A 20,798-nucleotide genomic window follows, 5' to 3' on the forward strand; every position below is an offset into this window, starting at 1 on the left:
GCTCTTCTCTGGACCGGCCACGGCCAAACGCATGGTATGCAGCTTCTCTGCCTCTATCCCCAGCCACTCATGTACTCCAGAGACCTATTTTATACAAGGGAAGCAGGCTGCAGGGGATTGTGAGGGTGGGTGATGGCAGGCTGAGACTGATTATCTTCTCTGGTACTGACCCTTGACTCCTCCTCCTGGCCTTACGGTTCTGGGGCTCTGACTGTGCCCTGACAACCAAGGTACCTGTCCTAATTTGCCTCGCTCCAGAGGAGACTGAGCAGAGCAGTTCTGAGCAGGAGTCTGCAGGCTCCCCAATCCACACTGACCTTTGCCTAGTATCTTTCTTTTTTCTCTTACCTGCACTTTTTAGATAAAATGTAACAGATTTGGAACCAGAGCAGATTAACAGGATTTAGGATGAAAAATGAAATGGACACATGCCCTGAAATAGTTTAACCTTCAAACTCACCCTGCTTCAACCAAACAGCACCCAAGAAAATTAATACAATTAGAAATATTGCTTACTGAATGAACAGACATCCTCACTGACCAGGGTGAGCAAGCAGAGAGCTTGAGAGATGCCTCCCTTTAAGCAAAGACAATAAGGAAATCCAGCTTTCGCAAATGCTTGTCTCAGTGTCCATTGCTCTAATTTTTTTCAAAAAACCATTTCAAAAATGCTTGTATTCATCAGCAAGATTTCTGTTTAAGACCAGGATTGTTTTAGTAACAAAAGTGGATTGATATAAAAGAAAGTTCATAAAAACTGAAGCACTAAAAGCACATAACAGTATAGAGTAGGTAGCCCAGGACATAGAGAGTGGCTTGGGGCATGCTATGAGCAGATCGAGAAAGTTGTAAATATTGGATGTCCACCAGCACCTCAGTGTTAGAGTTTACACGTCACCATCCATGTAAGACTATAATTTCATAACAGCACAGAGGACAAAACAGATTTACCTAGTAAGAGATATCCTGCCAAGTGATGGGTAATTTTATGTATCAACATGACTGGACCACAGGGTGCCCAGATATTTGGTCAAACAGTATTCTGGGTGTGTCTGTGAGGATATATTTGGATGAAATTAATGTGAGACTGAGTAAAGCAGATGGCATGCATTAATATGAGTAGGCCATGTCTAATCTGGTGAAGGTATACTAAGAAGAGAGAACTCCTATCTGACTGCTTAACCTAGAGTATTGGTCTATTCCTACCTTCAGACTTGAACTAAAATACTGACCATTCTTGGGGCTCAGGCCTGCCAGCTTCTGGACTGGAATACATCACCATCTCTCCTGGTGCTCAGACCTTCAGACTTGAATTATATGTATACAATCGGCTCCTGGATGTCCACCTAGCTACAGAATTTGGACTCCTTAGCCTCTGCAATCATGCAAGCCAATCCCTTACAACAAATCTTTTTCTATTATATATACATCCTATTGGTTCTCTTTCTCTGGGGAACCTTATCACAGTCTCTATGTTATAGATCAGAGCTCTCCACACTGTGATCCCATCCCCCATATGGAAATATTTTCAGTATGTTCAGTGGGTGGATATTTGACACTGAACTGCCTGTAATCAAATCTTGACTCTGTCATTCATAAGCTCATGATGTTAAACACGTTTTCCAACCTCTCTTTACCTCAGTTACCTAATCCAAAACTGGAAATACTAATAATATTATTATTAACACCAGGAGTCACATAAGTGTCATTATAATGATTACATGAGATTACAAAACTAGAAAATCTTAACAAATATTAAGTAAATAGAAATAAAAATTTAACATTATATTCCCATACGTCTCTTGACAGACCACTGATCAAACCATGTATAAGCAAAAACTATAAGCTAGGGGCCAAATCTGGCCCACAGCTTATTTTTATATAGCCTATAAGCTAAGAATGGCTTTTATAATTTAAAATGGTTGGAAAACAATCACAAGAAAAATATTTTAGAGGATTGTTTCAAGATGGCAAAGTAGAAAGACCATGAGCCAATCTACTGTCATAGTGCTGTCACTCAGTTGTGTCCGATTCTTTGCGACCCCATGAACTGTAGCCTATCAGGCTCCTCTGCCCATGGAATTCTCCAGGCAAGAATACTGGAGTGGGTTGCCATTTCCAGTTTCATAGGCACACCAAAATTACAACTATTTACAAAAAAACTTTTGATGAGAAAGATCTACCAGAAAATATCTTCTACAACTAAAGATATAAAGAAGGAATCACAAGGAGACAGGTAAGAGGGGTGGAGGTACAGTACAGTCAAGACCCACAACCCTCAGTGGGCAAACCACAAATGCGAGAATGAGAACAATTGCAGAGGTTCTCCCCAAGGAGGAAGGGGTCTGAGGCCCTCCTCGGGCTCCCCAGCTCAGCCTAGCAGTCCTGCACCAGGAAGATGAGCCCCAGAACATCTGGCTTTGAAGGCTATGTCTACTTTCAGGAGACCCAGGAGCTATGGGAAATAGATTCTACTCTTAAAAGTTATGACCAACCTAGACAGCATATTTGGAGAAGGAAATGGCAACCCACTCCAGTATTCTTGCCTAGAGAGTCCTGTGGACGGAGGAGCCTGGTGGGCTGCCGTCTATGGGGTCACACAGAGTTGGACATGACTGAAGTGACTTAGCGGCAGCAGCAGCAGACAGAAAATTAAAAAGCAGAGACATTACTTTGCCAACAAAAGTCTGTCTAGTCAAGGCTATGGTTTTTCCAGTAGTCATGTGTGGATGTGAGAGTTGGACTATAAAGAAAGCTGAACACAGAAGAATTGATGCTTTTGAACTGTGGTATTGGAGAAGACTCTTGAGAGTCCCTTGGACTGCAAGGAGATCCAACCAGTCCATCCTAAAGGAGATCAGTCCTGGGTGTTCATTGGAAGGACTGATGTTGAAGCTGAAACTCCAATACTTTGGCCACCTGATGCAAAGAGCTGACTCATTTGAGAAGACCCTGATGCTGGGAAAGATTGAGGGCAGGAGGAGAAGGGGACGAGTTGGTTGGATGGCATCACCAACTCAATGGACATGAGACTGAGTAAACTCCAGGAGTTGGTGATGGACAGGGAGGCCTGGTGTGCTGCAGTCCATGTGTTCGCAAAGAGTTGGACTCAACTGAGCGACCAAACTGGACCTAAAGGGTACACACAAAATATCACACACTCTAAGTCTCAGGGCAGAAGCAATAATGTTAAATGAGCCTGGTTCAGACCCACCTGCTGATCTTAGCCTCTCAGAGAGGAAGGAGGTAACTGAAGCCTCACCCTGGGACATAGATACTGGCAGCGCCCATTTTGGGGAGGTCCTCCTAACACACAGCACTGGTGCTGGCAAATGCCCTTTTGAAATCCTCCCTCTGGCTTGATAGCCTCAGGACCCAGCCCTGCCCACCCCCACCAACCTGTAGATACCAGTACTGGGATGTCTCAGGCTGAGCATCTAGCTGGGCAGGGACACAGCCCCACCCCTCAACATGGCCCAATCCACCAGAGGGCCCAGGACTCAGCCCCGCACACCAGTGCACAGGCACTACACCTGGGACCCTCTGGGCCCTACAGCCAGAGACCCCAGGACCCAGCTCCACCCACCAGTGGGCAGGCACCAGCCCAATGACCACCATAACCCTGCAGTCAGCCATGGAAGGACACAACCATTTCACCAGCAGGCCAATACCAGTTCTAAGCCCAGGATCTGGCCCCACTCACCAACCAGCCAACACAAGTATCGTGACATCCTGGACCCCACATCCAGCTGTGTCAGGACATAACCCCACCTACCAGTGGTCTGACACCAGATCTGGGACTCCTGGACCCTGGAACCAGAGATCACAGGACCAGGCTTCGTCCACCTGGCACTAGCCCCAGGATGCATGTTGACCTACCAATGGGTGGGCACCACCCATTGGATCTCTTGGACCCAGATCCACTAGCAGAAGGACCCTGGCCCAAGGAACACTGAAGCTCAGAAACCTGCCTTGTCAATACCCAGTCAACACACCAGAGGTGTGGCACCAGTCAATCAAGTGGGTATAGAGGAAGCATATCTCAACAAAATAAAGGCCATATCTGGTGAGCTCACATCTAACATCATACCTAACAGGGAAAATCTGAATGCATTTCCTCTAAGATCAGAACAAGGATGCCCATTCTCATCACTTTCATTCAACATAAAACTGGAAGTCCTAGCCATAGCAATCAGACCCAAAAAAGGAATAAAAGAAATTCAAATAGGAAAGGAAGAGGTAACTGTAGACAGTAGGATTCTATACATAAATCCTAAAGACACCAGCAAAAAATGACTAGAGCTCATCAGTGAATTCAGCATAAAGTTGTATGATACACAATATACAGAAATCTTTTGCATTTCTATATATTAAACAACAAACTATCAGATAGAGAAATTAAGGAAGCAATCTCACTTAGAATTGCATCAACAAGAATAAAATAACTAAGAGTAAACCTCCCAAAGAGTTGGACATGACTTAAGTGACTTAGCATGCAAGCATGCAAGGAGGTAAGAGCTGTGCTTGCAAAATGATAACACTGATGAAAGAAATCAAAGATGACACAGACATATGGAAAGATACACAGCGTTCATGGTTTGGAAGAATTAAGATTGTTAAAACGACCACATTACCCAAGGCAATCTACAGATTGAATACAACCCCTATTAAAATGCCAATAGCATTTTTCACAGGACTAGAGTAATATTAAAAGTTGTATGGAGACATAAAAGATCCCAAACTGTCAAAACAATCTTGAGAAAGAAGAACAGAGCTGGAGGAATTATACTCTCTAACTTCAGACTATGCTACAAAGCTAAAGTAACTGAAACAGTAAGGCACAGGCAGAAAAATAGACACACAGATCAATGCAACAGAAGTGAGAGCCCAGAAATAAACCCACACATTTATGGTCAATTCATCTATGACAAAGCATTCAAGAATATACAATGGGAAAAGACAGTCTCTTCAATAAGTGGTGCTGGGAAAACTGAACAGCTACATGTAAAAAAAAAAATGAAATTAGAACATTTTCTACATCATGTACAAAAATAAATTCAAAATGGATTAAAGACCTAAGTATAAGACCAAAGACCATAAAGCAGCTAGAAGAAAATATACATAGAACACTCTTTAAATAAATTATAGCCATAGTTTTTGGATGTGTCTTAAGGCAAAGTAAATAAATAGGATCTAATTCAATTTTAAAGCTTTTGCAAGGGAAACCACTGACAAAATGAAAAGACAACCTATGAACAGGATAAAATATTTGCAAATGATATAACAGATATCCAAAATATATGAACAGCTCATACAACTCAATATCAAAACAACAATTCTATTAAAAATGGGCACAAGACCTGAATATACATTTTTCCAAAGAAGGCATACAGATAGCCAATAAGCATATGAAAAGATGCTAAACATCACTAATCACCAGAGAAATGCAAATCAAAACCACAATGAGATATCACCTCACATCTGTTAGAATGGCTATCATCAAAAAGACCACAAATAACAAATGTTGATGAAGATTTAGAAACAAAAGAAGTCTTGTACACTGTAAGTGGTAATGTAAATTCATGCAGCCACTGTAGAATACAATATGGAGGTTCCACAAAAAACTAAAAATAAAATTACCATATGATCTAGCAATTCCAATCTTGGGTATATACTGAAAGAAAATTAAAATAGTAATTCAAAAAGATACATAAACCCCAATATTCACAGTACCATTATTAACAGCAAAGATATGGAAGTAACCTAAGTGTCCATCAACAGATGAATGGATAAAGAAGATACATGATTTGTGTGTATACACACAGTGGAGTACTATTCACCCCTAAAAAAGATAAAATATTGCCCTGGGCAGCAACATGAGTGGATCTGAAGGGTGTTATGCTTTGTGGAACAAATCATACAGAGGAACACTGTATTATATGTGGACTCTTCAAAAATAAAAATGAATATTCAAAACAAAAGAAAATATTTTATGACATGAAAATTATACACAATTTAAATTTCAGGTTCATAAATAAAATTATTGGGACACAGCTGTGGTCAAGCATTTATATGCCATTTACACTTCCTTCCCTGCTACAGTGACAGGGCTAGGATAGAATATATAGTTCAGAAACTAAAATATTTACTATCTGGACCTTAACATAGGTTTGCCAAACTCTGTCTAGATCTCTTTCTCAGTGTCAAAATCATCACCCAGATCATGTGATAGAAACTGCAGAGTTCCATATCCTGCCCTAAATGTTCTGAATATGTGATAGAGCCTAATAATATCCATTTTTCTAAATCACCTTAAGAACTCCAGTTTCACCAAGTCCCAGGCTTTAGACATCACTTAAATTCTAATGACAAGTCTGTCTCTGGTCCAGAATTCTCTCATAACTTCTAGACTCATAAATCCCAGACTTTTTCACATTCCACTTAGATGACTAATTGACATCTTTGACCTGGCATATCTAAAGCTAGACTTTTGGTTTTCTACCTCATATGCTCTGCCAATCTTTTCCACCTCCAATCTTCCCCACTTCAGTTAATGGCACTAGCAGTTACTTAGGCAAAAACCCCAGGAATCTTTCTTGATTACTCTTTTCTTGATCCTGTGTCCCATCAATCAGAAATCCTATTGCCTTTGCCTCCAACATATAAGGAATCCAATCACTTCCACTTATGTTCACACACCAGCACCCTAGTCTAAGACATCGTCAAGGCTCACCTAGATTACTGCAATTGCCCCCTAACTGTTCTGCCTGCTTCCACTTGTTAAAGTTTAATATTCAGTAAGATAAACCTGTGATTCAAACAAACATGTGTCAAAGATTGAGCAGTGCATTAATTAATGCAGGAACCAGTAAGATCTTAAATCTGATCCAAAGACCATTTGAGAAGCTAATTATTTCTAGTAATGTCAGGATATTATTCATGGATTAGGTGTAAAACTAATTACTATCTGATAAAGCCATAACTGTAAACTTTGGAATTTTTTTTTTTACAGTGGGAATTAAATCATTTGCCTCTGCAGTAGGCAACAACCTACAAGTTATACTCTGTTTCAAAAGGTTATACAATAGTCTAGACAATAGAAAGTCAAGTCCAGCACTGTACTGAAAAAAGTCTCAGTAACTTATTTTACCAAGTTCCAAGTCTTTTATAAACTTTTCTGACACACCCTCATCCTTCTCTGTATAGATTATTATTCCACACAACAGCCCAAATGATCATTTTAAAGTGTAAACAGGGTCATAAAACTAAAATACAAACTTCTTAGTACAGCCAAGAGATGGCTATGTGACTAGACCCCAGCCTAGCCTTCTGATCTCAAGTCCTACCACTCTCACCGGTGCACTAGGTTTTGGTTTCTCTGGCCACAGTTTCACTTCCTGGAATACATGAGGCTTATTCCTACCATAGGGCCTTTGCAGTTACTCTGCATCATACCTGAAACTATCTCTGCACAAATCTTCTGCTGGTTGTTTCCTCATCACACAGGACTCAGCTTGACTATCACCTCAGAAGACCTAAAATACCTACCTAACTCACCCTATTAGTCCTTCATTCACCCTACTTCCCTCATAATAATTATCCCTTTAGTTTTGTTTGTTTGCCTATACTTTTGTCTATGTCTCACCCCACCATTAAAAAGTAAATGGCATGGAAGGATCAGACTCTGTCCTGGTAATAGATATGTCCCCAACAACCAGCACAGTAATTGACACATAGGTGCTCCATAAACGTTTTAATTCACTGATCTGGAATACATTCCAGGTTCTGCTCCTGTATCTGTCACTAACTGGCAATTCTGGATTTGGGCAAGGCCTTCCCTCTCCCTTGAACCCCAGTGTTACCATCTAGAAGATGATGCTGTGGAACTAAATTATCTGCAAGGTACATACCAGCTTTACAATGCTACAAAATATTTTGCAAACTGATATATTGCAGCCACTTTCCAAAAGCAACCAAGAACAGAGCAGCAGGCATCATCACCACCACCATCACTGATATACACAATAAGCATTTATTCAGGCCCTCTCTCAGCTAGACTCTCTGCTAAAAGTTGCAAGATAGCAACTGATTTAAAAAAAAAACATATTCTTCCCACATAGAGATGGTAATCTAATTTAATTAGGGAAATATTCCATATATATGCAAAGCAAAGTAACAATACAAAGTACTATGTGTGTGTGCGCTCAGCTGTGTCCAACTGTTTGGGACCCCATGGACTGTAGCCTGCCAGGATCCTCCATCCATGGAATTTTCCAGACAAGAATACTGGAGTGGGTAGCCATTCCCTTCTCCAGAGGATCTTCCCAACCCAGGGATCAAACCTGCATCTCTTGCATTGGCAGGCAGATTCTTTACCATTAGTGCCACCTGGGAAGCCCCCACAAAGTACTATGGGTGCATGGTGCTAAGTCACTTCAGTCCTGTCCAACTCTGTGCCACCCTATGGACTGTAGCCCATCAGGCTCCTCTGTCCAAGGGATTCTCCAGGCAAGAATACTGGAGTGGGTTGCCATGCCCTCCTCCAGGGGATCTTCCCAACCCAGGGATTGAACCCACATCTCTTATGTCTCCTGCATTGGCAGATGGGTTCTTTACCACTAGCACCACCTGGGAAGCCCACAAAGTACTATGCAATTGCCAAATAAGTTGTAGTCATAATAATTTTGATAGCTAAAATGTATTGAGAGCTTACTATATACCAAGTATTAGTGTTAAAATGTATATTTATTAAGTTATGTAAACTTTATAGCAAACTTACATGATTATAATTTTTAAAGCCCTAGGAAATAGATACTAGTTATACTATATCTAGTCATAGATAGCAAGTGTTAATAGAATGTATAAGATCTCACCAAGGACTGAGTAACAGGAATTCTCAGAAAACAAACCAAAACAGAAGCTAAGCTGAGAATGGGACTTAGACCACTGAAGTGGAAGAGAGAAACCATCCCAAGAAGAAGGAACAACTTGAGGTAACACATTGAAGGGGAAAAGCATTTACCAGTTTTAGGGCATGAGGAGCTGACTGGTTTCACTAGAGTAGAATTGTCCGGTAAAACAACTGAGACACAAGTTTGAAAAGTAAGGTGGAACGTGAATTGTAGACGCCATGCTAAGAAGTGCGGCCTTGTTTCTGGAGACACTGAGGATTCACTGGCATTTTTTGAGAGTAGAGTTTCATTTTCAAAGTAACCACCTCGGAAGATTAATGGGACCATTAGGAGGCTAGCCCTAAGTTCAGGTGTGAAGTGATAAAAGGTCTATGTTAGGACGGTTACAATAGGAGAGAGGAAATTGGGGCTGTAAAGGAAATCAGAAGAAAAATTAACTGTAACTGGTGACTGACATGACATTAGGTGACAAGATAGACATGACAAAAATAACCCCAGTTCTTTTTTTTCTAGTGAGAAGAGGAGGAACAAGTGTTTTTAATTGAAATAATAGTTGACTTACAATGTTGTATTAATTTCTGCTGTACAGCAAAGTGCCTCAGTTATACATACATGTGTGTGTGTGTGTAGTTGTTGTTTAGTCGCTAAGTCATGTCTGACTCTTTGCAACTCTATGGACTGTAGTCCACCAGGTTCCTCTGTCCATGGGATTTCCCAGGAAAGAATACTGGAGTGGGTTGCCATTTCCTTCTCCAGACCCTAGTATTCTAGTCAGGGTGTTTCTGACAGAAATGAAAATGTCTTGAGGAGTGGGAGATAAAAATGAGAAGTTAGAGAAAAACTTTGGACACATTCATATAATGTCTGATGACCCTGAGAAGACACAGTAATGTAAATAAGTGCCAAGTTACTTGACTTCAATTCAACAGAATAAAGAAAATAGTGACTGCATTATCAAGTGCTCAAGAGACATTCAATAATAACTGTTATCAGCGTCTAGAAAGGCATAAAGCCCTACTGGAGACGGAGTTCATGTTTCCTGCTTGGCTGAAAACTGTGAAAAGCTATCTGAACCTAATCAGAGCACAGTGAGAGATGAGGACATTCTATTCATACTTGGAATTGTGGGATCCTCCCTTTGTCCCTCTTGATCTACTCTCCAGTCTTCATCCTGTTCTCTGCCTTCAGAAGGTGACCTATATGGACTTTAGCAACTGGCTCCCTTCCCTCTGGCTTCTGGATGGACTTGTCCAATATGATCTCCAGTTGGAGATCAAAAGGAGAAGAAAACAAGATCAGGATGTTAATTCTCTGGCTTCCTCCCTGCAAGGTTGCTCTGACCTGGCTGTGTCCCTTATCCAAAGGTCATTGCTCCTCTCAAGACTTTACACAAGTATTCCTTTTCAAGATCTAGTAACTGCTCCCTCCCTTCATTCATTCCATGGGTCTAGGACCGGTAACGTCTTCACTGCCACCATCCTTGAATTGTTACACAGTCCCCTGCAGCTTCTCCACACCTGCACCTCTATAAATAGTCCTGTTATAAATAAATCTTCCATGAATGATGCTAATTTTCTACTTTCTTGCAGTTGGGATCTTACCAATACAGTAACTATTCTTTAAGTGGCCCCCTTGAAACAGATTTTCACAGTGAGATTCTGAGATTAACTTGGTCATATTGAAGAATATTGGAAAAATCTTCTTGCTGAGGGGAAAAATAGGAGTAGGTAATCTACAGCATAGAGTGGCATCATAATCATTCAAATTATTACCTATCACAGCATGGAATAATGAGGGCAATGTCTTGGGACATCAAATGGCCATAGCAATTAGTTCACAAAGGCTGAACAACACTTCCTTCATCAGAGCATTATGACAAACATGGGGAACACCACCACCCTCTAAGATTCTGTGATAGCTGTCCTCTTCAGGTCATGGATGATGGTAGGGGATGCTATCGTGGAAGTGTATGTCCTGTTCTCTGGGAATATGGGATCCTGAAGGGCTAATGGCAGGAAGGTGTCATTTAACAATCAATCAGTGACATGGTAGGTACAATTTACACAGTAAAACTCAGGGACAAAGTGGGAATCAGAGTATCGACCTGCAGGGATCTGCAGTGATGGTTAATTGATCGTGGAGGTTCCAAAATGGAACACACAGATTGTACCAATGGGCTGCTTGCCATCCAGAGGCAGGAAAAAAAATCTTGGTCTACTAAACAGAAACTCACTGAAATGACAATTCATGGCCACTTGTACAATTCCCAAACTTAAGTCAATTCAAGGTGTGAAGCCCTTGAGGCCACAGGAGTAAACTGTAAATATTATCAAAGCCTGCTCCAGAAGTACTTGTAGCCATACACTATGAAAGGAGAAATAGTCAATTCTTTTGGGGATTATTAGATATAGATTCTAATAAACTTGCACTGACTCCCAGGAACCAAAATGCCACAGTGGCTCACCATCAGAATAGGGACTTTTGGAAAGTAGATGGAGTCTTGCTTGGCCTGAGTCTAGCAGGTTAGCTGGCCTGGGAGCAGCATAGATGGTAAACAGAAGATTCTCCTCTCTTATTCCCTGACCCGCACACTGAGGGCTATTATAGTAGAGTGAGTCAAATGTTGGCTCCTTGGAACTGCCTCTTTCCCAAATGATGGTAAACTAAATGACATACTGCATCTCTGGGGAAACTGGAAAGACTAGTGCCACCATCAAAAACTTGAAAGACACCAGGGTGATGATATTTACCACATCCTCACTCCACTTGCCTGTCTGGTTGTTGTAAAAGCTCAAGTGGGTCTTGGTGAAGAAAGAATTGTGATATAGAAAATATCACAGAATTCACCACCTGGTACTGCCAATCACAACTGCGGTTTCGGCAAAATCAGAATATCCTTTGGCACCTGATAGACAGCTATTGACCTGGAAAATGCTTTCTTTTCCATCTTGATCAGTAAGGAAGATTATAAGCAGTTGGAATTTACATAGTAGGAACAATAGTATATCTTCACTATCACACCCCAGGGTTGTGTCAATTCTCCTCCTCTCCATCATAATAGAGTCCAGAGGCCCCTTAACATCATGCTGCTCCATTACATGATAACATATGGCTAATGACTTGACAAGACTGAAGAATCAAGAATCCTATATGCCTCCTTAAGATATATGTACGCCAGAGGGTAGAAGATTAATTTTGCAAAAGTTCAGGGACTTGCCACACTGGTGATGTTTTTAGAAGGTTTAGTGATTGGTGATATGTCTGGGTATCCTTTCTAAAGCAAGGGACAAGTAGCAATACTTTATATTAATACTTCCCTCTCTGAAGAAAGAGGCACAATGCTTGGCAGGACTCTCTGGATTTCAGAAGCAAATATATCCCACATCTGGATGTACTGTACTGACACATTTGCCAGGAAATCATAAGACTATACTGTCTGGCTTAAATGTGGCTAATAGGGAGCTCAGAAAGGAGACTGGAAGGAAGTAGGAAGGTGTGGTGAGGTGATTTATTCCCCTGGCTTCCTCCCTACAAGGCTGCCCTGGTCTCATTGTGCCTCTAGACAAAGATGACTGGCCCCTCCTATCAGCCTCCTCTGAATGAGTCTCTTGTTCTGGGTGCCTATAACTTCTCCCTCTTGGTGTCTCTTCAACTTAGAGATAATAACTGCTCCCTTTGACATGACCATGGTACTGTTTGTGGATCCTTTATACCTGCAGCTCTGCCAACAGTCCATTTATAAAGAGTCCCTCTTCAAATTATCTTAATCTGAATGTGCCACGTGCTTCCTATTAGCACATATTGACAAACCCAGTTGGAAAGTAGGTTTTACATGTGTGCTAATAACTACATAATCTAGGTGTCATAGTTAAGCACTTAAATCACATGTCCACCATTTACTAACAGGTATGATTTTGGAAGGGCTTCCTTGGTGGCTCAGTGGTAAAGAATTTGCCTGCCAATGCAGGAGACATGGGTTCAATCCCTGGGTCAGGAAGATCCCCTGGAGAAGGAAATGGCAACCCACTCCAGTATTCTTGCCTAGAGAATCCCATGGACAGAGGAGCCTGGCAGGCTATAGTCCATGGGGTCACAAAAGAGTCAGACACAACTGAAGTGACTAAACAACAACACATGACTTTGGAAAGTATGTTTCATCTGCAGTTTCTTTTGCAGATGAGACTCAGTTTCATCTGCAAAATGGGAACAGTACTAGTATTTACCTCACAGAGTTGTGAGAATTAAATAAGACACTACATGTAAAGGGCTTGCCATGGTGCCAAGTGTGACATAAGCATTCAATAATGTGAGTTATGCTTTTATTTTTTTAAGCTCCTAGCATTCACAGAGGAGGGAAGTACAGTTTGAAAATTCATTAATTAGGGTCCTGTTTACAGTTTTATTGTTAACTCTAATTGCTTGTTTGAAATAGTCTCCTGACTTCATTAAAGTAATTATTGCCTGTCAGTAAATGATGGGTTTAAATTTCTGCACATATGCTAGAATTTCACACATTGTGCATTTCACAGCAGGAACCCAGTCTTAGTCAACACTTTCTTGCTCTGACATCTGCACTCAATGCATAGGGTCTTACTTAAGCACAGACATAATTATCCTTCAAAATAAAAGTATAAACAGCATTGCAGATCTTGGATTTGTTAATGTGCTCCCTTATTGTGAACATTCTAGTTACATTATCTGTGTTAGACTGTCAGCATCACCGCCAGCCAGCAAGTCGTGGTGCAAAATAACAAAGTGGAACTCCAGGAAACTGAAGCAAGGCTGAGGGTGGAAGGGAAAGATCCAAGCAGGAGAGCTTGCCAGCCCCGAGAAATCAACCAGGAGCATGAGTCCAGGGCAAAGTTTGGAATAGCAAGTCAAGGGTACAGGTCTTAGATGCCACATAAGCCTTAGAAAGCTCATGCAAGCAGGAGTCACAGAATGTATCTAATATTTAAGAAATTATTGATTCAATACCTACGATGTGCAAGAATTCATAATAGGTAGTAAGTTAGGCCGAAAGATAGGACATAGAAAATAAAGACAAGACAGAGGCCCAAAGTCCGAAGTCTAAGCAAATATCCTGAACAAAGACATTGCACAAAAAAGCAAGAGTTCAAGTAGTCAGACAAACCACTGGGGCAGGCGACATGGAGAGCTGCCCAAGGATTTAGTAACCAAAGTCAAAACCTCCTTTATCATTGGGGAGCTTCTCCTGTGCTTCCTTCCCAGGGAAAACCCATGTTCAAGCTCACAAATGAATCTTAAGAGTTGCAGAAGACTGGAGGGAAGCAGGAAGTTAAATTGAGAGCGATAAAGAGGTCCTAGGAAACATACATAAAATGTACACATATAAAAACTTTGTGTTATAAGTCTTCAGTCCTGCCCAGAAGCCCAACAGTTTTTTGCTTGTCTGGTTTCATTTCCCACATTATATTATTCATAGACTGGAATACTTTAAGTCTGATAAAAATCAGATGACTTTCTCACCACCAATAAAGGAAAGAAAGAAATATATGCAGTGAGTTTATGGGGCTGCAAAGGGAAATTCTAGATATTGTGTCTATTAAAACTAGGAGTAAGATTCCATTCAAGATAGAGGAAAGAAGCTGTATGCTGTGGGTGAGAGAAAATGGCAACAAAAGACAACAGAAAATGAACAAAGGAGGGGAGATGAGCTTTGGGTTATGTTGTAACCACCCAGGCCAACACTCTATCCCAAATTCCAAGAAGACCTGAGTTATAGGGGGAGAGGGATGAGAAGATATTAAAAGAGGTGGTGGTCATGGTTTAGTGCTGAGTTGTGTCTGGCTCTTGCAACCCCATGGACTGTTGGCAACCAGGCTCCTCTGTCCAGGAGGATTCTCCAGGCAAGAATACTGGAGTGGGTTGCCAGGCCCTCCTCCAGGGAATCTTCCTGACCCAGAGATCAAACCTGGGTCTAGTTTCTTCAAATTGTAGAGGGTACTTACTGGCTTTCAAAAAATTCCAATACGCAAAACAATGAAAGTGCCCATCCCAAAGTGGGTTCTATTATCCAAATCATAAAATAATTTTACTTTTTCTCAAAGACTTTCCCAAGTACATTTAATTAGCTAATCATGTCCAGCTAAATGGTTTAACAAAAATAAACAATGTGATTATATTTGTCTATGAACACTATGTATTTTGTGTTATATGTGATTTTCAAAATAAATCTGCCCATGAATATACAATTCTATCATGTATTCTTGGAGAGCCATGGGTTGATACATGACTTAGGTTGAGTTCCCCAAGAAGCTGACCCCTGAGATAAGAAATGATACAAGTGGTATATCTGGGGTGGGAGGTGATCCCAGGAAGCACAGCAAGCACTTGTAGGAAAGTAGGGAAGCATTTCAGAGAGAAAAGAAAGTCAATGTAGAATGAATACCGAGCAGGTTATCACTGTGAGTAACTGGGGCTCAATCCCACTAGGGACCTCGGAAAGATAGTAAGAATACTCCTCAAAGTTATCCCAGAAAAGTGGGAAGGAGTTGTGGTATTTATCCACCAACTATTGAGAGCTGCTTCACTAGCTGGGAGAGATGTGTTCACTCCCTAGCATAGGTCACATGGGCAGCAGCATCAGAAAAAGCACGTAGACAAATACTCAGTGCTTTCAGTTCAGAGATGTCAGATGGATATACACAGAAATGATGAGTGCCCAGGAGACATGAGTTGGGTCCATCTCTCAGTGTAACTGCAATACACACACACCTTTTTCTAGCTACCTGAAGGATGGAGGAATAAGTTGAATGGCATTTCAAGGCATATTCCAACTGTGTCTTTCTTTAATTATAAGAAGAAAATATCTAACATTTTTATAATTACTATAATAGTCAAACTTCCCTGGTGGCTCAGATGGTAAAGTGTCTGCCTACAATGCAGGAGACCCAGGTTCAATCCCTGGGTCGGGAAGATCCTCTGGAGAAGGAAATGGCAACCCACTCCAGTACTCTTGCCTGGAAAATCCCATGGACAGAGGAGCCTGGTAGGCTACAGTCCATGGGGTTGCAAAGAGTCAGACATGACTGAGCGACTTCACTTTTCACTTTCATAATAGACAAATACACATTGCTAGAGACTGAATGTTTTTGCTCCCCCCACCAAAATTCTTCTGTTGAAACCTAACTCCCAAGCTGGTGGTATTAGTAGGTGGGGCATTTGAGAGGTGATAATGTCATAAGGGGTGAACACCCTTATAAAAATCACCCCAGAGAGCTCCCTCTCCCCTTTTGCATGTGAGGTTATAGCAAGAACAGCCATCTATGATTCAGGAAGACAGTACTCATCAGAGAGTGAATCTACCAGCACCTTGAATTTGGACTTCCCAGCCTCATATTGTGAGAAATGTTTCCTATTTAAGCTGCTGAGTCTAAGATATTTTTTGTTACAGCAGTCCAAAAGATCTAATACACACAGATACACACTGATGACAGAACTTGGATTAATGTAAGTTTCAAGAAGGCAAGGACAACTGATGTCTTATTCATTACTGTAACCTCTTGTGCACCCTGTACCCAGTACTGTGTCTGTCACATAGGAAGCTTTTTGATCTATAGTTGAACAAATGAACAAGTAGGGAATCAAAGTACTCAATTCAGTTCATGTTTACATGTCTCTGGTCAACTAGTCATCTACAATCTTTTGCTTATTTGAACAGAAGTCTCCTTTCTAGCAGAGGTCAGCTAATACTCCACAGATCACAATGTTCTGTAAGGGAAAGAGTTCCTCTTTAAGCTAACAAATGACTGTTTTACAATAGCATGACAGACAGGGTCTTAATTGATTTGCTAATAGTTCTTCCCCATATATGGTTATTAACTCCAGCTGACTCTCTAGCCATAATGCAGTGCGTGTATATCTGTGCCACATACAGGTGTATTTCCATATATATAAATAAACAGGAGCCCATGCAAGTAGGTTGACTTTATCTGTATCAATTTTCTTTTATGGTACACTCCCAAGTTTTGACAACTTGTTTAGCACAATTTAGCTGCAAGCACTTAAAATATTCTTGAATGTGGGAAGTAATAAAATGCCTTTTCACAAGCTGCAGAAAGACAGTTCACAAGAAAATTAGGACAATTCTGCATAGCAACTTGTGTATTTACATACCAACAATCCATTTAATGAAGAACACCAAAAATAGCAGATCAAGTAAGTCCAGAAGCTGCAAACACAACACATCCTGCTAAATTCAAAACAATAGAAGTTGAGCAAGCCTGGTCTGTGTTCTAATAGTGGAAAAATTCAATGCTTCTTAAAAAAAATCCTGGCTTGCCTTCTTCAAACTAGGAGTAACTGTATGCTGATCACATAGGATGTGGTCCTTATCTCCAAATCTCAGCCATCCTACTGAACTCACTTCTCTTCTGAAGTACTGTCCCGGTCCTGGCAGTGAGTCAATTAGCCATCAGTGACAGAGTGCCCACTGTGAGCTGAACATTGAACTAAACATTATTGAGGGCAGACCAAAGAAACAAGGCTTAGTTCCTGCCCTTGAAGAGTTACAACCCTGTTGCTTAGAAAGGACATACCTTTTAAAAATGAACTGTTCAAAATGCTTACAAAGCAGCATCAAGGAGTGCCAATTAAGAATACAGGGAGGAAGAGTGAAAAGGATTGTGGCTGAAATCTAAACATCCATGAAGTGGCTAGATGGGAAAATACTTATTGACAAACATTAAAATAGTTGTGCCAGCAAAGGGATTGCAAATCAGTTGCCCCCAATGGAAGCAGTTTGTAGCCCACTTGGCGAGCAAAGTGCATTTTAAAATATGTAATCAAATGCCTATAGGCTCTATCGTGACATATTCATATTACCTCTGTTATTTCTACATATTTACAATTACTTACTAGCTTGGCCATTGAAGACACATAAATTTGCTATCCATGAACTACAGGCATACCTCTAAAGCTTGCAAAATGGTTTAGGATCATGCTACTCAAAGTTGTGGTCCAAGGACCAGCAGCAGCCACAGCATCACCTGGGAGCCTGTTAGAAAGGTAGAATTCCATGCTCCACCCCAGACCTGCTGAATCAGAATCTGCATTTTCACAAGATCCAGACTAAAGTTTGAGAACTACTGGTTCAGGATACATGAAAGAAAGCCTTACTTCAGCCAAGAATAGTTATAACTGGAGACTGTGCTACCCAACAAGTGAAAATACAGGGTGAAAATAAAGCCAGCTTCAAAAACATTGAGATCATATGAGCTGCATGTAACATACTACATATCATATCATACTGGAAGTGATTCTTAAACGTCAGTGTTCATCACAACCACCTGAAATGCTTAGATTCCCTAGGTCTACTCTGGTGGAGATCTTGATTGATAAGTAGGGTGGAGCCTTTCAAACAAACATACACAGGTGTTGCTGAGTGCTATAGTTGGAAGTGTGTCTCTGCCAAACACAATGTTGAAGCCCTAGCCCCCAGTGTGACCATATTTAGACATAGGGCCTTTAGGAGGTAATTATAGTTGAACAGGGATAAAATGTGGAGTTCTAATCCAAGAGGATTAATGGCCTCATAAAAAGAGGAAGAACTCTCCCTCTTGAGTGCTCGGAGGAAAGGCCACATGAGGACAGAGTGGATGTGTATGAGAGAATCCTTGTCAGAGCCTGACCATGCTAAACGTTGAGCTCAGACTTCCAGGCTCCAAACCTGTAAGTGAAGAAATGTTGAAGCCACCCAGTCTATGGAGCTTTGTCACGGCTGCTCCTCAGACCTCACTTTGCCCTGGACAGACCTTCTTACAGCCCGAGTCTCACAAGGAATGGAAACAGCTTCTCAGTATTTTCTCCCCCCAGGGGCCTCTGAGGATCTCAACAAATGATCCCAGCAAAGTGCACCCTTGTGCTGCTCAAAAGAACGGGGCTGGGAGAGCATCAGGAGGGCAGTTGTTATGGTCAAAGCGGGGCGGCACAAGGCAAGGCGCTGTGCTACCAAGGATGGGACAGGGTTCCCCCAGGCAAGGACAGCAGGGAAGGGGGAGCCAAGCTGCCTGCTCCCCACCCTCCACCTGCACTTGTCAGCTGAGCCTGCACTGGTCTCACTTTCCACTCCAGAGCCCTGCCTGCTGTGACTCCCAATATTCCATCCCCAAACCTGATTGCTGTGGGGCTTGAATTCATGTCTGAGTATAGATGTCTGGCCTGAGGGATTTGGGGGTTTGTCTTTCCTGGGCTTCCTGCCTTTTTTCAACCTCAAGTGCACAAATTCTATGTATAAACCCTGGGTCCCCACCCCATCTCAAGTTGCTGCATGTTAGTGCTCCCCAACTCTCCCCTGCATCCCAACCTCAGTGTCTCCACACATATCTCATCTCCATAGCAACAGACTGGGTTGCATCAGCTGGTTTAAGTAGATCAAGGATTTCCACAGGCAGAAGTGGAGGCAGAGAGACAAACACTGTAGAACACTGCCTTTTTGTTGTTGTTGTTCCCAAGCTTTAGTTATTTTTTTTCCTTTATTTTTATTAGTTGCAGGCTGATTACTTTACAATACTGTAGTGGTTTTTGCCATACGTTGACATGAATCAGCCATGGATTTACATGTGTTCCCCATCCTGAACCCCCCTCCCACCTCCCTCCCCATCCCATCCCTCTGGATCATCCCAGTGCAACGCCCCAAGCACTTGTCTCATGCATACAACCCGGACTGGCGATCTGTTTCAAAATTGATAATATACATGTTTCGATGCTGTTCTCTCAGATCATCCCACCCTTGCCTTCTCCCACAGAGTCCAAAAGTCTGTTCTATATATCTCTTTTTATAGGGTTATTGTTACCATCTTTCTAAATTCCATATATATGTGTTAGTATACTGTATTGGTGTTTATCTTTCTGGCTTACTTCACTCTGTATAATGGGCTCCAGTTTCATCCATCTCATTAGAACTGATTCAAATGTATTCTTTTTAATGGCTGAGTAATATTCCATTGTGTATTGCTTTTCAAACTTTATTAGACATCAGTGTCACCTGGACTGCTGGTTACAATGCAGATTGCAGGGCTCCCATCATTCTGATTCAGTAGGTCTAAGGCAAGACCCAAGAATCTACATTTTTAACCAGCATTTCAGTTGATTCCAATGTGATCAGAGGACCACACTTCGAGAACCACTAGTTTGAACCACTGCTACAGAATCACAGTCCGTCACAGAGACGAGACAGTATACCTCTGAGCTTCAGTTTAAACAGGAGAGCTGAGCTCTTTCCCTGTGATGGACATAGGTCCATGAACAGCCTGTAAAATCTCTCTTAAAACAAAGGATAGAAAGTTCTAGCAGAGAGGCTTGAGGAGGCATTTCATAGACAGCAGCCATTTATTCCACACCTCCAACCTTTTCCCTAACATCTAAAAGCAGAACCTTCTACTGGTCTCCCACAGATAACCTGTTATTTTTCCCCCTCCTACAAATGCAGATGGTGACTGCAGTCATGAAATTAAAAGATGCCTGCTCCTTGGAAGAAAAGCTATGACCAACCTAGACAGCATATTAAAAAGCAGAGACATTACTTTGCCAACAAAGGTCCATCTAGTCAAAGCTATGGTTTTTCCAGTAGCCATATATGGATGTGAGAGTTGGACTATAAAGAAAGCTGAGCACTAAAGAATTGATGCTTTTGAACTGTGGTGTTGGACCACAGTTGAAGAACTGTGATCTTGCAGTCTCCTTGGACTGCAAGGAGATCCAACCAGTCCATCCTAAAGGAGATCAGTCCTGAATATTCATTGGAAGGACTGATGCTGAAGCTGAAACTCCAATACTTTGGCCACCTGATGTGAAGAACTGACTCCTTGGAAAAGACCCTGATGCTGGGAAAGATTGAAGGCAGGAGGAGAAGGGGACAGCAGA

General features: G+C 41.6%; 1 non-coding gene and 1 pseudogene across 1 annotated transcript; both read left to right on the top strand.

Moving 5' to 3' along the window:
* The first annotated feature begins 4,501 nt into the window (after positions 1-4,501).
* The window catches only part of LOC110134968 (formin-2-like), a 34,756-nt pseudogene continuing 18,459 nt past the window's right edge, over positions 4,502-20,798 (top strand).
* On the top strand, positions 15,780-15,851 carry TRNAC-ACA (transfer RNA cysteine (anticodon ACA)). The gene has a single exon. It is a non-coding gene; the product is annotated as a tRNA-Cys (tRNA).

This window comes from Odocoileus virginianus, unplaced genomic scaffold, assembly GCF_023699985.2.
Source record: "Odocoileus virginianus isolate 20LAN1187 ecotype Illinois unplaced genomic scaffold, Ovbor_1.2 Unplaced_Scaffold_2, whole genome shotgun sequence".
NCBI lineage: Eukaryota > Metazoa > Chordata > Mammalia > Artiodactyla > Cervidae > Odocoileus > Odocoileus virginianus.